This window comes from Bos javanicus, chromosome 4 (genome assembly GCF_032452875.1).
Source record: "Bos javanicus breed banteng chromosome 4, ARS-OSU_banteng_1.0, whole genome shotgun sequence".
NCBI lineage: Eukaryota > Metazoa > Chordata > Mammalia > Artiodactyla > Bovidae > Bos > Bos javanicus.
Genome location: NC_083871.1, coordinates 30,573,412 through 30,588,690, shown reverse-complemented (window position 1 = coordinate 30,588,690; position 15,279 = coordinate 30,573,412). Strand labels below are relative to the sequence as shown.

The 15,279-nt window shown below is 38.9% G+C and overlaps 1 long non-coding RNA gene across 2 annotated transcripts in view; it reads right to left on the bottom strand.

Annotated features, from left to right (window-relative positions):
- Window positions 1–15,279, bottom strand: part of LOC133245927 (uncharacterized) — a 230,588-nt gene that overhangs the window by 205,146 nt on the left and 10,163 nt on the right. The window lies entirely within an intron of this gene.

Sequence of the window (15,279 nt, the reverse complement as noted above, 5' to 3'; positions counted from 1 at the left end):
AGAGGTACTTCCATGGTGGTTCAGTGGTTGAGACTTCGCTTTCCAATGCAGGGTGTGTGGGTTAAACTTCTGGTTGGGGAGCTAGGATCTCACATACCTTGAGGCCAAAAAACCAAAAAAATAAAAATACAGAGGCAAAATTGTAACAAATTCAATAAAAGGGCTTCCGGTTCAAGATGGTAGAGCAGAAGGATGTGTGCTCATCTCCTCTTGTGAGACCACCATAACTGCAACTAGCTGTTGACCAACCATTGACAGGAGGATGTTGGAACCCACCAAAAAAAGATACCCCACATCCAAAAACAAAGAAAAAGCTGCAGTGAGACAATAGAAGGGGTGCAGTCATGACAAAAATCAAATACCATACCTGCCGGGTGGGTGATCCACAATCTAGAGAACAATAATACCAAAGAAATTCTCCCATTGTTGTGAAGGTTCTGAACTCCACATCAGGCTTGCCAGCCTGGGGATCTGAAAAAGGGACTGGGAATCCCCAGGGAATCTGACCTTGAAGGCTAGCAGGATTTGATTACAGGACTTCCACAGGACTGAGGGAAACAGACTCTAGTCATGGAGGCACACAAACAAAATCTTGCATGCACCAAGACCCAGAGGAAAGGAGCAGCGACCCACAGGAGACTGAACCAAAACTATGCACTAGTGTTGGGAGGGTCTCCTGTGGAGGTGTGGGTTGGCAGGGGTTCACCACAGGGACTGGGGCACTGGCAGCAGCAGTCTGAGAAGGTCTCCCTTGGTAACCCTCCCTTAGTAACCCTCTTGGAGGTCATCATTAACCCTACCATAGAGCCCACAGACCCCAGGGCTGGCTCGCCTCAGTACAAACAACTACCAAGGAGGGAGCACAACCCCACTCATCATTAGATAACTGGATTAAAGCTTTACTAAGCAAGACCCTGCCCACCAGAGCAAGACACAGCTTTTCCCACTCTCAGTCTCTCCCATTAGGAAGCTTACACAAGCTTCTTAGCCTCCTCCATCAGAGGGTAGACAGAAGAAGCAAGAAGAACCACAGTCCCACAGTGGCTAAAACAAAAACCGCATTAAAGAAAGTTAATCAGCATGAAAATGCAGAAAGTTATGTCCCAGATGAAAGGACAAGAAAAAGTTCCAGAAAAACAACTAAATGAAGTGGAGATAGGCAACCTTCCAGAAAATTAATTCAGAATAATTATAGTAAAGATGATGCATGATCTTGGGTAAACAATGAAGAAGATGCAAGAAATGTTTACGAAAGACCTACAAGAACTAAAGAACAAACAAATAGAGATGAATAATACACTAGAAGGAATCCATAGCAGAATAACTGAGGCAGAACAATGGATAAATGACCTGGAGGACAAAATGGTGGAAATCACTGCTGCAGAACAGAATATAGAAAAAAGAATGAAAACAGTCATATGAAGTCATATGAAGAAAAAAGAATGAAAAAGTCATATGAAGACAGTCTAAGAGACCTCTGGGACAACATTAAAAGGACCAACATTCACATTATAGGGGTCCCAGAAGGAGGAGAGAGAAAGAAACTGAAACTACCTGAGAAAATATTTGAAAAGATAATAGCCAAAAACTTCCCTAACATGAGAAAGGCAACAGTCAACCAAGTCCTGGAAGCACAGAGAGTTCCAGGCAGGATAAACCCAAGAAGGAACACACCAAGACACATAGCAATCAAACTGACAAAAATTAAAGACAAAGATATGGCACCATATATTTAAAGCGATGAAAGGGAAGAACCTTCAACCAAATCTATGCAGAAAGATTCTATTTCAGATTTGATGGAGAAATTATAAAGCTTTCCAGACAAGCGAAAGTTAAAAGAATTCAGCACCACCAAACCAGCTTTACAACAAATGCTAAAGGAACTTCTCTAGGCAAGAAACACAAGAAAAGGAAAAGTCTTACAGAAAATAAACCCAAAACAATTAAGAAAACGGTAATAGGATCAAATGCACCAACCAAAAGACACAGAAGGACTGGATAGATGAAAACATATGCATGTATGCACTTCTGCTTACCACATCATTCTGCTTGACCACCCAAATTGTATGTAATTATATTCTATTGTTGGGCTTCCCTGGTGGCTCAGCTTGTAAAGAACCTGCCTGCAATGCAGGAGACCTGGGTTCGATCCCTGGGTTGGGAAGATCTCCTGGAGAAAGGAACCAGAAGATTTCCTGGAGAATGGAATTCTCCAGGATTCCCTTCCTGGAGCAGGGAATACTGGAGGGTACCCACTCCAGTATTCTGGCCTAGAGAATTCCATGGACTACATGTAGTCTATGGGGTTGCAAAGAGTCGGCCACGACTGAGCAACTGTCACTTTCACTTGTCATTTTATATTGTTAGATTAATCATGTTTCCATAATGGCTTGCAACTGTAATTATCTTTTACTTCTTGTCTGGCTATTGATTGTGAAACTGGTAAACATTTTTTACTATTGTGATTATGTAATTATCACTCACTTAATACCACTGTAGCATGATTGGTCAAGCAAAAAATAATAGAATGTTATATCACCAAAATTACCATTTAATAGAAAAACCTGTTCAGTTCAGTTCAGTCGCTCAGTCGTGTCCAACTCTTTGTGACCCCATGGACTGCAGCACGCCAGACTTCCCTATCACCAACTCCCAGAGCCTACTGAAACTCATGTCCATCGTGTTGGTGATGCCATCCAACCATCTCATCCTCTGTCGTCCCCTTCTCCTCCTGCCCTAAATCTTTCCCAGCATCAGAGTCTTTTCCAATGAGTTGGTTCTTTGCATCAGGTGGTCAAAGTATTGGAGTTTCAGCTTCAGCATCAGTCCTTTCAATGAATATTCAGGATGGATTTCCTTTAAGATTAACTTGTTTTGATCTCTTTGCAGTCCAAGGGGCTCTGAAGAGTCTTCTCCAACACCAAAGTTCAAAGCACCAATTTTTTGGTGCTCAGCTTTCCTTATAGTCCAACTCTCACATCCATACATGACTACTGGAAAAACCATAGCTTTGACTGGCAGACTTTGTCGGTAAAGTGACGTCTCTGCTTTTTAATATGCTGTCTAGGTTGGTCATAGCTTTTCTTCCAAGGAGAAAGTGTCTTTTAATTCCATGCCTGCAGTCACCATCTGCAGTGATTTTGGAGGCCCGCAAAATAAAGTCTGTCACTGTTACCATTGTTTCCCCATCTATTTGCCATGAAGTGATGGAACCAGATGCCATGATTTTAATTTTCTGAATGTTGAGTTGTAAGCCAACTTTTTCACTCTCCTCTTTCACTTTATCAAGAGGCTCTTTAGTTCTTCTTCACTTTCTGCCATAAAGGTGCTGTCATCTGCGTATTCGGGGTTATTGATATTTCTCCAGGAAATCTTGATACCAGCTTCTGCTTCATCCAGTCCAGCATTTCACATGATGTACTCTGCATATAAGTTAAATAAGCAGGGTGACAATATACAGCCTTGATGTACTCCTTTCCCGATTTGTAACCAGTCTGTTGTTTCATGTTTAGTTCTAACTGTTGCTTCTTGACCTACATACAGATTTCTCAAGAGGCAAGTCAGGTGGTCTGGTATTCTCATCTCTTTAAGAATTTTCAACCTTTTAAAATCCACATGCATATCAATATTATCTTGAAATTTTTGGAAAAATACAAATGCCCAGGTCTTGCTGTTTTCTCTCCAGAGCTCCAGATATGTCTGTAATGAGCAGCCATGTTTAATAACAACTGGACTATATGAGGATCTTTTATTTTTATCGTTTGTTTTACTTTCTCTATTTCATATTCAGTGCTCCCATTTCATTTAGTCTGTTTTCCAATTCCTCCATTTCTTTTTTTTATGCTCTTTCTCAAGCTTTTATCAACTGTAGGAGAAAAGCTTTTAATACATATATGTAAATAATATGTATAATATATGTATTTTAGAAAATGTGAATTTTTTGCCTAACTAAAACATTTATGACATTTTGATTCTACTTGTTTGACTTAGTATGAAAAGAATGCTAGATTTCTAATTTTTTAAAAAAGATATGCAACAAGCAACAAAGATTTACTGTATAGCACAGGGAATTATAGTCAATATCTTGAAATAACTTATAATGGAAAATAATTTCAAAAATAATATATGTGTATAACTGAATCACTGTTCTGTGCATCTAAAACATCGTAAGTCAACTATATTTCAATAAAATATATACATTAAGAAAAAACCAAATTCAATGAAAGACTTTTGAAAAAATGGTCCACATTAAAAAAAAAGAAGTCACCAGATACCCACCCCACAGTTTTCCACCTATGTTTCTAGTGGTGTAAGTCCTGGCTTATGTTGACTTTTTTTACACCAGAAAACAAGCTTAAGTATGGTTTTACAGATTTTATATGTACTGCAGGTATTTATATCCTGGGGCTTCCATAACAGATTATCAATGCACTGCTGCTAAGTCGCTTCAGTTGTGTCCGACTCTGTGCGACCCCATAGACGGCAGCCCACCAGGCTCTCCCGTCCCTGGGATTCTCCAGGCAAGAATACTAGAGTGGGTTGCCATAGGTGGCTTTAAAAAAATTATTCTTTTACAAATTATGAGGCCAGAAGTGCAACAATCAAAGTGTCAACAAAACTGGTTCCTTCTGGAAACTCTGAGGGGAGAATCTGGTCCATGCCTTAGTCCTAACTTCTGGTGGTGGCCAGCACTCCTTGGTGTTCTTTAGCTTATAGCTGCATCGTTCCTGTCTCTGGCTCAGTTGCCACATGGCCTTCTTCCCTGTGTGCGTCCTCAGGTCTCTGAATCCAAACCTCTCTCTCCTTTCTCTTATAAATTAAGACACTAGTTGATGAACAACAAATGCTGGAACAGGTATGGAGAAAAGGGAACTTTCCTACACTGTTGGTGGAAACATAAGTTGGTGAAGCCAGTGTGAAGAACAGTATGGAGGTTCCTCAAAAAGCTAACAAAAGAGTTGCCATATGATCCAGCAATCCCACTCCTGGGCATTTATCCAGACAAAAATCCTAATTCAAAAAGATATATGCACCCCGATGTTCACAGCAGCACTACTCACAATAGCCAAGACATGCATGCTAAGTCACTTCAGTCATGTCTGACTCTTTGCAACCCTATGGACTGTAGGTTGCCAGGCCCCACTGTTCATGGGATTTTCAAGGCAAGAATAAGTAGGTTGCCATTTCCTTCTCCAGGGGATCTTCCTGACCCAGGGATCGAACCCACATCTCCTACATCTGCATTGGCAGGTGGGTTCTTTACTACTAGCAACACCTGGGAAGCCAAAGACATGGAAACAACCTAAATGTCCATTGACAGATGAATGGATAAAGAAGATGTAGATATATACAATGGAATATTACTCAGCCATAAAAAGAATGAAATAATGCTATCTGCAGCAACATGAATGGACCTAGAGACAATGATACTAAGTGGGGCAAGAGAGAGAAAGGCAAATACCATATGATACCACTTATATGTGGAATCTAACTATTACACAAATGAACTTATCTACAAAACAGAAACACTCACAGACATAGAGGTCAGACTTAATAGCTGCCATGGGAAGGAGGGTGTGTGTTGGGGGGGATAAAGGAGGACTTTGGGGTTAGCAGACACAAGCTAATATATAGAAGGTCCTACTATACAGCACAGGCAACTAACTATTATTCAATATCCTTTGATAAATCACAATGGAAAATATAAAAAAAGCATATATAACTGAATCACTTTACTATATAGCAAGAACTTAAGTAAATCAACTATACTTCAATTTTTTAAAATTCCTAAAAAAAAAAAAAGACATCAGTTGTTGGATTTAAGGCCCATCTCAATCCACTATGATTTCATCCTAGGACACATTGTTAAAAGGCCCTATTTAATAAGTAAAGTCAGATTCAGAAATATCTGGAATTAGGACTTAAACGTATCTTTTTTGGGGGGCACAATCCAATGACAATGCATATTATGAAACTCAGCATATAATAATTCATCTAATTCATAACTAGCAGCATTATGTGAAAGCTAAAATTGCAAAGCAGTTTTCTTTTCATTAATGATACAAGGATCCTACTTGAAATTCTCTGCTTTGTACCAAAAATACTAAATTCTCAGAACAAAACAAAACAAATACTTTCCTTTAGCACATTTTGGAAAGAACCTATGATAGCATCAAACTAAATTTGTAAAATAGAAGAGGAGAGAGCAGATTCCTGAGTCCTAAGAATATTGTCCCTACATATTAATTTGAGGAAGTATTCACACATTAATTTAAAGATGAAAAATTCAAAAGTATCCCATAGTGAGGGAGATTTAATCCTTCATATAAGAAATACATAAAAATAAATCAAAACAAATGAGTCACTCTACTATTTTAATAGAACTGAAAATTTAAAAAGTGTTAGTTGCTCAGTCCTGTCCAACTCTTTGCAACCCCATGGACTGTAGCCCATTAGGCTCCCCGGTCAATGAAATTCTCCAGGCAAGAATACTGGAGTGGGTAGCCATTCTCTTCTCCAGGGGACTTTCCTGACCGAGGAATCCAATCCATGTCCCTCGCATTGCAGGAATATTCTTTACCATCCGAGCCACAGGGAAACTCCTAATAGAATTGAGACAGTCTATTTGGAAAACAGGGTATGACAAAGTTCAGCTTCATTGTAGGCAGGATGCTTTAATATAAAATCTTTTTTCTGAGACTAGGACATAAAGTAATTGTTGTGAGCACAAATCCAAGAAATTATATTAGAGAACTGTCATTATTGTTCAGTTGCTCAGTCGTGTCTGACTGTTTGCAACCCCATGGACTGCAGCAAGCCAGGCTTCCCTGTCCTTCACAATCTCCCACAGTTTGCCCAAACTCATTTCCATTGAGTTGGTGATGCATCCAACCATCTCATCCTCTGTCATCCCCTTCTCTTCTTGTCTTCAATCTTTCCCAGCATCAGGGTCTTTTCTAACGAGTCAGTTCTTCGTATCAGGTGGCCAAAGTATCGGAGCTTCAGCATCAGTCCTTCCAATGAATATTCAGGGTTGTTTTCCTTTAGGAGTGACTGGTTTGATCTTGTTGTCCGTGAGACTCTCAAGTCTTCTCCAGCACCGTAGTTCAAAAGCATCAATTCTTTGGTGCTCAGCCTATTATTTTATATTAAATTACATTCAGATTTGTCTTAATCATACTGAAAACCTCATGATGAATTTTCCTATAATTTTTATGTAAAATATTTTTAGAAATCAAAGACTTTCTGTAAAACAGAGTTCTACGAATTATACTACATTTACCCCACGATTCACACTGTTTGACATGAAATGCTAAATTATGACAACTGTCATAATTAGGGGACATGATACAAAGGGAAGGAGGACCTGGGTACTCTCAGTGGATTTCCTCAAAGGCTCTGCTTCTCCAGCCTCCAGCCTGTAAGTCTATCACAAACCCTGCACTCTTCTACTTACCCTAGACTCCAGGCCCACTGCAGCAGTTATTCTATTCTACCATTTTTGAAGAAACCTAACCAGCTCTTTCAACCTAGAGCTGAAAAGTGCTGCAGGGGATAAAAATCACCCAAACAAGTGCCCAAAATGGATGGATGGCCCAACAAGCCCAAGGTTCCCACCTTCCTCTGGGACGTCCACGTTGACCTAGTATGCCTCTGAATCCTGCCTTTGGCCAGGATTCTCCTTTATTCTACTCTTGTGTCTAGTGGAGGCATCCATTTTCTTCAACACAGAATTTCAGAAGGATTCACCTGAGGGATTACAGGATTCCTTCCCTAATTCCGGGGATATTAAAGTAGCTTAAAAAGCTTTAGAATCTACATTCACTGCTTTTAATCATGATACAATTTGTGGGGAGAGCACTGCAGTAGTAGAGAAGAATAGCAGAGAAAAACAGCTGGTAAATTCTGTCATCTACAAAATTCAGTAAAATGACAATCCTATCCTTATTTTGTGGTCATGAATTGCTTATTAAAATGGACCTGAACACAAAAGTACTAAAGAGCTGTATTTTAATTAAAGTATCTGCTTACTGATGTTTAAAAGTGGCCTATGGTTAGACTTGAAATTTGCCCTGGGGCCTTACTGCTGTCTTTATAAACAGTGATGTGTGTGAAAGAGAATGCATGCCATGGACCTGTTTAAACACAGGCACTCTGGGTTCCTTCCCTTTCCTGATGGGTACAGAGAAAATTACTTCCATTGCTGGCAGTTGAGGTGTCATGGTGGCTCCCCCCACACAAACCATTAATAATTTTTTTGTTAGATTACATAATTTATAGTATCAGTTTTGAATGCATAATGTAATACTGTATACTGAACGGTAGTTAGTCTTTCTTCAAATAGGTTACTGAAAATGAAATAAATACCTAGATTAAATTTCCATACTAGGGAGAGAGAAATGAAATAATTTGCTGAGTTGCAAAAATATGTAATAGACATTGTGGAGATAATCTAAATTCTAAAAAAAAAAAGATTACTTCATTGTTCTGGTCATCTCAGATAGCTTTATCATAAAAGCAATTCCTGAGAAAACACTGCTGTGATTATTGGACAAAAATTAGTATTTTTAAAGTAAATGAGTTAAAAAATCATCTCTACATAAATATTAATAAAGTTTAATTAATAATAATAGAGAAGGAAATGGCAATGCACTCCAGTGTTCTTGCCTGGAGAATCCCATGGACTGAGGAGCCCTCGAAGGCTACAATCCATGGGGTCGAAAAACATCAGACATGACTGAGTGACTAAGCAATTAATAATAAAGGCTAGCTGGGAAGCCCAGGTGGCTCAGAGGTAAAGAATCTGCCTGCCAGTGCAGGACACACAGGTTGGATCCCTGGGTCAGGAAGATACCCTGAAGAAAGAAATGGCAACCCACTGCAATATTCTTGCCTGGGAAATCCCACGGACAGATTAGCCTAGCAAGCTACAGTCCATGGGGTCGCAAAGAGTTGTATGTGACTGAGCACACACTGTAATATAGAACACTGACCATATTTATTTTAGTGTCTCTGGTTTTTGTGAATGAAGGGGTAATAGAACATTTAATAAATATATTAAATATATGATCTTTCAGCAGAGCTGGGAAATTTTTGCTATCTTTACATCTAACCCTAGTCTTTAAAATAAAAATTACTGGAGTTATGTTTCTAGAAACTTGCTGGCATTCCTAGAGATTTATTTGCAGATTTTCTGTGGTTTTTAAGAAATGCAATTTATATTCTGTATTAAGAGGTATCTACTAAAATTACAAGGCATATTTTTTCCAAACTACCATCCCTTCTTTGGGTCTACTATAAATCAATTAATATGGAGCCCTTCTCCTTTTGCTGCTGCTGCTGCTAAGTCGCTTCAGTCGTGTCCGACTCTGTGCAACCCCATAGATGGCAGCACACCAGTCTCCCTCGTCCCTGGGATTCTCCAGGCAAGAACACTGGAGCAGGTTGCCATTTCCTTCTCCAATGCGTGAAAGTGAAAAGTGAAAAATGAAAGTGGAGTCGCTCAGTCGTGTCCGACTCTTCGCGACCCCATGGACTGCAGCCCACCAGGCTCCTCTGTTCCATGGGATTTTCCAGGCAAGAGTACTGGAGTAGGGTGCCATTTCCTTCTCTGTCTCCTTTTGCTATTATTACCATTATTTTTCATGGATTCAAACCCCTTATTTTCCTAAGCTTTGCCTTCCTGAGAAACTATCAAACTTCAGCTGTGGGATTGGTACTAGACCCTGTGGGAATTTCAAATAGAATTTTAATTTTCTCTGGGCATTGGGCACCATTTGTTGTTTATTCCTCTGAAATGGTGTTATTTTTGTCATGATAATAGGATTGTGTTCATCAGGACATGTGTCATCTCCCTTAGTGTAACCTCACTTTTCTCCTTTGGAAAGGACGCAAAACAGAAGTAAAGGAAAGACATGGGAAGATTAAATATAGCCAGTGGTGAAGTTAAAAGATTAATTAGTGACTCTGAGATGCTTTTAAAACAAGTACATACCAAAACCTTAGGGGAAATCTAATTTGTAAAAATAAGTTTTGATAATGTATAAAAATGAAATGTTCCATAAAATTCTCTTTAGAGTTATTTTTGAGGTTGTTTTTAATATATATATATGTTTTACTTTTAAAATATACATTTTTACATAATGTTTTAATACTTCCATGTATTAGTAAATGCTCTTAAATATACAGAATAATTGTGCCTAGACTGTTTATTTACCACGAGTTGTAAAAACTCTAAATCACAAATTATTTGTTAGTTTAACATTTATCGCTATTTTGTAAATAACATCAATATCATAATAATTAACACCCTTTAGGATGATGGAACTCTAGAGAAAAAATTAAATGCTGAATTTATCTTTTTAACTTTCTTCCTAAACATCAAGTTGGTTTACAAAAGCTTAGTGATTTTGCTAATGCTCGTCCACATCTATGAATTCCCTACATTTAAATTCTTTACAAACATGATTAAAATATTTTTTCATTTGTTCCCCTCATCTTGTTTGGGTTGTGCACAAAATAAAGGGACTTACACACTCAAGCCAGAGAAATCATACATAAGCTTGATAAGCTTCATAATGCTAATGCTGTTTTGATAGAGAAAACCACAAGTAATGCAAATAGCAGCCTCTACTCTGCAGTACAGGTGTATAATAAGCACATATAATTAAGCCAAAGATATATAATGGTTTGTTGTTGGATACGCATTTACAACAGCTGACTACGCTCTTAATGTGTGGTTCATGAGTTAGGTAATTTTCTTATGTCTCCACTCCTTGAACAGAATATTCCTCATGGACTCATATACAAAACGAGTCTGTGCTTTTTTATCCAGCAGATTCCCACTGCTGCCTGTAATTTAGTGTCTTTGCCATATCAGCATTACCTAAAGATGATTAAAAAGATCATGCAAATTCACAAACAAGTCATTTTATTCTTCAACTTAAATAATTTAGAAATGCCCCCCAAAAGGAAAGTTATCAAAATGTAAACCTTTTGACATGGTTTCCATCTTTGTGAAATATATCAACCGTGTATTTAATCACTGTTATGCATAAAATATGGTTTATGGCTCTGCTCTATATATCACATAAACTTCTTTGTATATTATGAATTTGAGTCCTTTAAAGGGCATAAAGTAAATATTAAAACTAGTAAAGGTTTTTAAAAATTGGTATAAAAACAGGCAGCAGTGTATAAACTATTTTCAGTTATTTTTAATTCTATACTTTCATTGGTAATTTTTTTACCTCAAAATGCATATACTCACATATATATACAGTCTTTGAATTTTGAATTGGGCACATAAAAGAATGAAGCTATATAAAAAGTATTTGAATGTATTTTAAATACCTTAAATCCTTTCTCCCTTTCCATCATAAGACTGCTAAACATTTTGATAGTGTAAGAAATATCATCAGATATGCACAACTGAGATGAAGCATGTCTGTTAACAGAGATGGTCAAGAATCTATCCACTAAGGTTGATAACATGGAGAAAAATAGGTAATGCAAATTCGGTTTGTTTAAGGTGATATCGTACACATGTATTGAACTATACTATGTATAATATCTGAGCTTAATAGCATTTTCCCATAAATTACTGTGTAGGTACCATTAATCATTGTATTCAACTGCTGTGCATTGCCTGCTTAATTCAGCTGTTTCTGATTTATACATCATTATAAAGAATGCAAAGGAAACTGAAGTTAAAAGTTTTACTTTCCATATTAGCTACAAAGCTCATCCCCTTCCAGTCCTATCTCAGGACAGGCACTAAATAATCAACCTGCTTCCTTCGGTTGACATTTTTTAATTTTTCTTTTTGGTTGCACTGGGTCTTCACTGCTGTACGCAGGCTTTTGCTAGTTGTGGTGAGCGGGGACTACTCTTCGCTAACGTGTGCAGGCTTCTCATTTTAGTGGCTTCTCTTGCTGAGGAGCACAGGTTCTGTGCCATATGGGTTTCAGTAGTTGTAGCTTGGGGGTTCCAGAGTACCAGGCTCAGTTGCCCTGAGGCACGTGGGATTTTCTCAGACCAGGGGATTGAACTGGTGTCCCTTGTTTTGCAAGGTGGATTCTTAACCACTGGACCACCAGGGAAGCCCTCCTAATGGTAGATTTTTTAAAGCCTTGTCTGCAACTAATTTGGGGCAAAAACTATCTTGAGTCTTTAGAATGGACTTTACGGAATCAAATTCAGTCCTGATATCATCAATAGGGTCGACTTAAAAAAATGCATAATGTGAGAATTGCAAGTTAAGCTTTATTTGAGGCAAAATGTGGACCAGTCCGGGAGAGAGTACCTCAAGTAGCTCTGAGAAACTGCTCCAAAGAGGCAGGGGGTAAAGGTCACCATATATGTGATTTTGGTGAAGGAAAAATACATGCAGTCAAGCCCATATTTTTCCAGGTTTCTACTAGTCTCATGAAGCTTATTGCTAGTCACGAGGAACAATCTTCACCAAAAAAGATGTTAGTGCTTTTCTAGACATAGTGCTAGTCGCTCAGTTGTGTCTGCTCTGCAACCCCATGGCTAGCCCACCAAGCTCCTCTGTCCATGGGATTCTCCAGGCAAGAATACTGGACTGGGTTTCCATTCCCTCCTCCAGATATGGGGAGATACAAGAATTGGGCTCATAAAATTGGCTCCTGAAAATATCTATATGAAGACCTGTTCTGCCAGTCCCCTCACCCCTCCTCACAACACAGAATGCCTCATACTTCTGCTCTCTACCTTGAACTCATCTCAGGGGGTTAATGAAGGTCAGCAGCTGCAGCAGCACGATTTAATTTGTGTAGAGGTAGATACCAAGTGCCCATGGTAAGTGCCAATTTGTAGTTGGCAATAGTCACTCCTATGGTTGCTGCTGTTATAAATATTTGATTCCTCATGAAATAAGCCAGTCATTTCTCCCTCTATCTTCTTTTCTATAACCTTGACCATGTTGATTTTGTGTGTGTGTGTGTGTGTGTGTGTGTGTGTGTGTGTTAAAGGAGGGTAGTTTGTCTTTGGCCTATGAATTTGGTTAATATAAAAGTCTTCGGGTGTTAAATTTCTGTTTGTCAAAAATAGAAATCACCAGAAGGGAATTCCTTCATCTTCTCATCTGTAAAACCCACCTCTGATTCCAACCTCATTTTCCCTCCTCTTTTCAAAGACCAGTGACTTGAGATGTGCTCTAGTTCTCCTTCCTTCTCTTTTCTCAGAGATCTCACAGTAGAGTTCAGCACTTAGTAGCTCAGTCGTGTATGACTGGCCCCATAGACTGTAGCCCACAAGGCTCCTCTGTCCATGGGATTTCCCAGGCAAGAATACTGGAGTGGGTTACCCTTTCCTTCTCCAGGGGATCTTTCTGACGCAGGGATAGAACCCGCATCTCCTATGTCTCCTGCCTGGCAGGCAGATTCTTTACCACTGAGCCACCTGGGAAGCCCAGAGACTTCACACCGCTGGTTATTCTCATAGTCTCATGAGCTCTAGCAACTGCCTTGTGTTTCAAACTTTCTTTTTCCAAAGGACTCTATTTTCACAGTTTTGTACTTGGTTGGGTAGTACAGATAAGAGTCCAGAACAAGGCTAACTAAATTAGTGAGAAAGACAGGAGTTGCCCCAGTCTTTTCCACAGCTTACTAATTATTTGTATAGACTTCGAAAATAAGAACCTGCTATTTAACATCTGGGGAGCAACTGTTGAGAGCTAAGGACACATCAGCTACCAGGAGATCTTAAGAACATTTCTTCTTAACCCTCTTCCTCTCATTTTGCAGATGCTATTGGGTTGATAAATTTAAATAATAATAATTTCAACAAGTAATATTTTGACAGATAGCTTTCATATTTGGAGAATAATTTCAACTTTTTTCTTGTCTTCCTGTTAGAGAGGATCAGACATAAAGAAACATCTCTTACACTGTTGGTGGGAATGCAAACTAGTACAGCCACTATGGAGAACAGTGTGGAGATTCCTTAAAAAACTGGAAATAGAACTGCCTTATGACCCAGCAATCCTACTGCTGGGCATACACACTAAGGAAACCAGAATTGAAAGGCACACATGTACCCCAATGTTCATCGCAGCACTGTTTATAATAGCCAGGACATGGAAGCAACCTAGATGTCCATCAGCAGATGAATGGATAAGAAAGCTATGGTACATATACACAATGGAGTATTACTCAGCCATTAAAAAGAATACATTTGAATCAGTTCTAATGAGGTGGATGCAACTGGAGCCTATTATACAGAGTGAAGTAAGCCAGAAAGAAAAACACCAATACAGTATACTAATGCATATATATGGAATTTAGAAAGATGGTAATGATAACCCTGTATATGAGACAGCAAAAGAGATACTGATGTATAGAACAGTCTTTTGGACTCTGTGGGAGAGGGTGAGGGTGGGATGATTTGGGAGAATGGCATTGAAACATGTATAATACCATGTATGAAACGAGTCGCCAGTCCAGGTTCGGTGCACGATACTGGATGCTTGTGGCTGGTGCACTGGGACGACCCAGAGGGATGGTACAGGGAGGGAAAAGGGAGGAGGGTTCAGGATGGGGAGCACATGTATACCTGTGGCAGATTCATTTTGATATATGGCAAAACCAATACAATATTGTAAAGTTAAAAAATAAAATAAAATAAAAAAAAGAAACATCTCACTTCTCTCTCAGCCCAGTTGCTGCATCACAATTTTTCAGACAATTCAGTCTGTCTAAACATAAAACTGTCTATTGCTGAGAATTTTCAGTGTGTATAAAGACAAAAAAAAGTTTTCAAAGGGGAAAAGTGTCCTTTTGAACATCAATTACTGCTCCTTGTTTGAAAAGAACAAAACAGCAAAAAAAGATGGGGTTAGGGCTTCAGTTGTGAGTATCAGTCACTCAGGGCTTCAGTTAGTTGATTTTAAAAGTTTGATTTCTTAAAAGAAAAATGCTAGAAACTTTTATATGAAGTGTTATACAAAGTGTTTTTTTTCTTTTTGTTTCTGAAATTTCTCTGTGTACTTAAGTGCCACATGAGAAAGAAAACTGAGTGTTCAGTTCAGTAGCTCAGTCACGTCCGACTCTTTGCGACCCCATGAATCGCAGCATGCCAGGCCTCCCTGTCCAGCCCCAACTCCCAGAGTTCACTGAGACTCACGTCCATCGAGTCAGTGATGCCATCCAGCCATCTCATCCTCTGTTGTCCCCTTCTCCTCCTGCCCCCAATCCGTCCCAGCATCAGAGGCTTTTCCAATGAGTCAACTCTTCACATGAGGTGGCCAAAGTACTG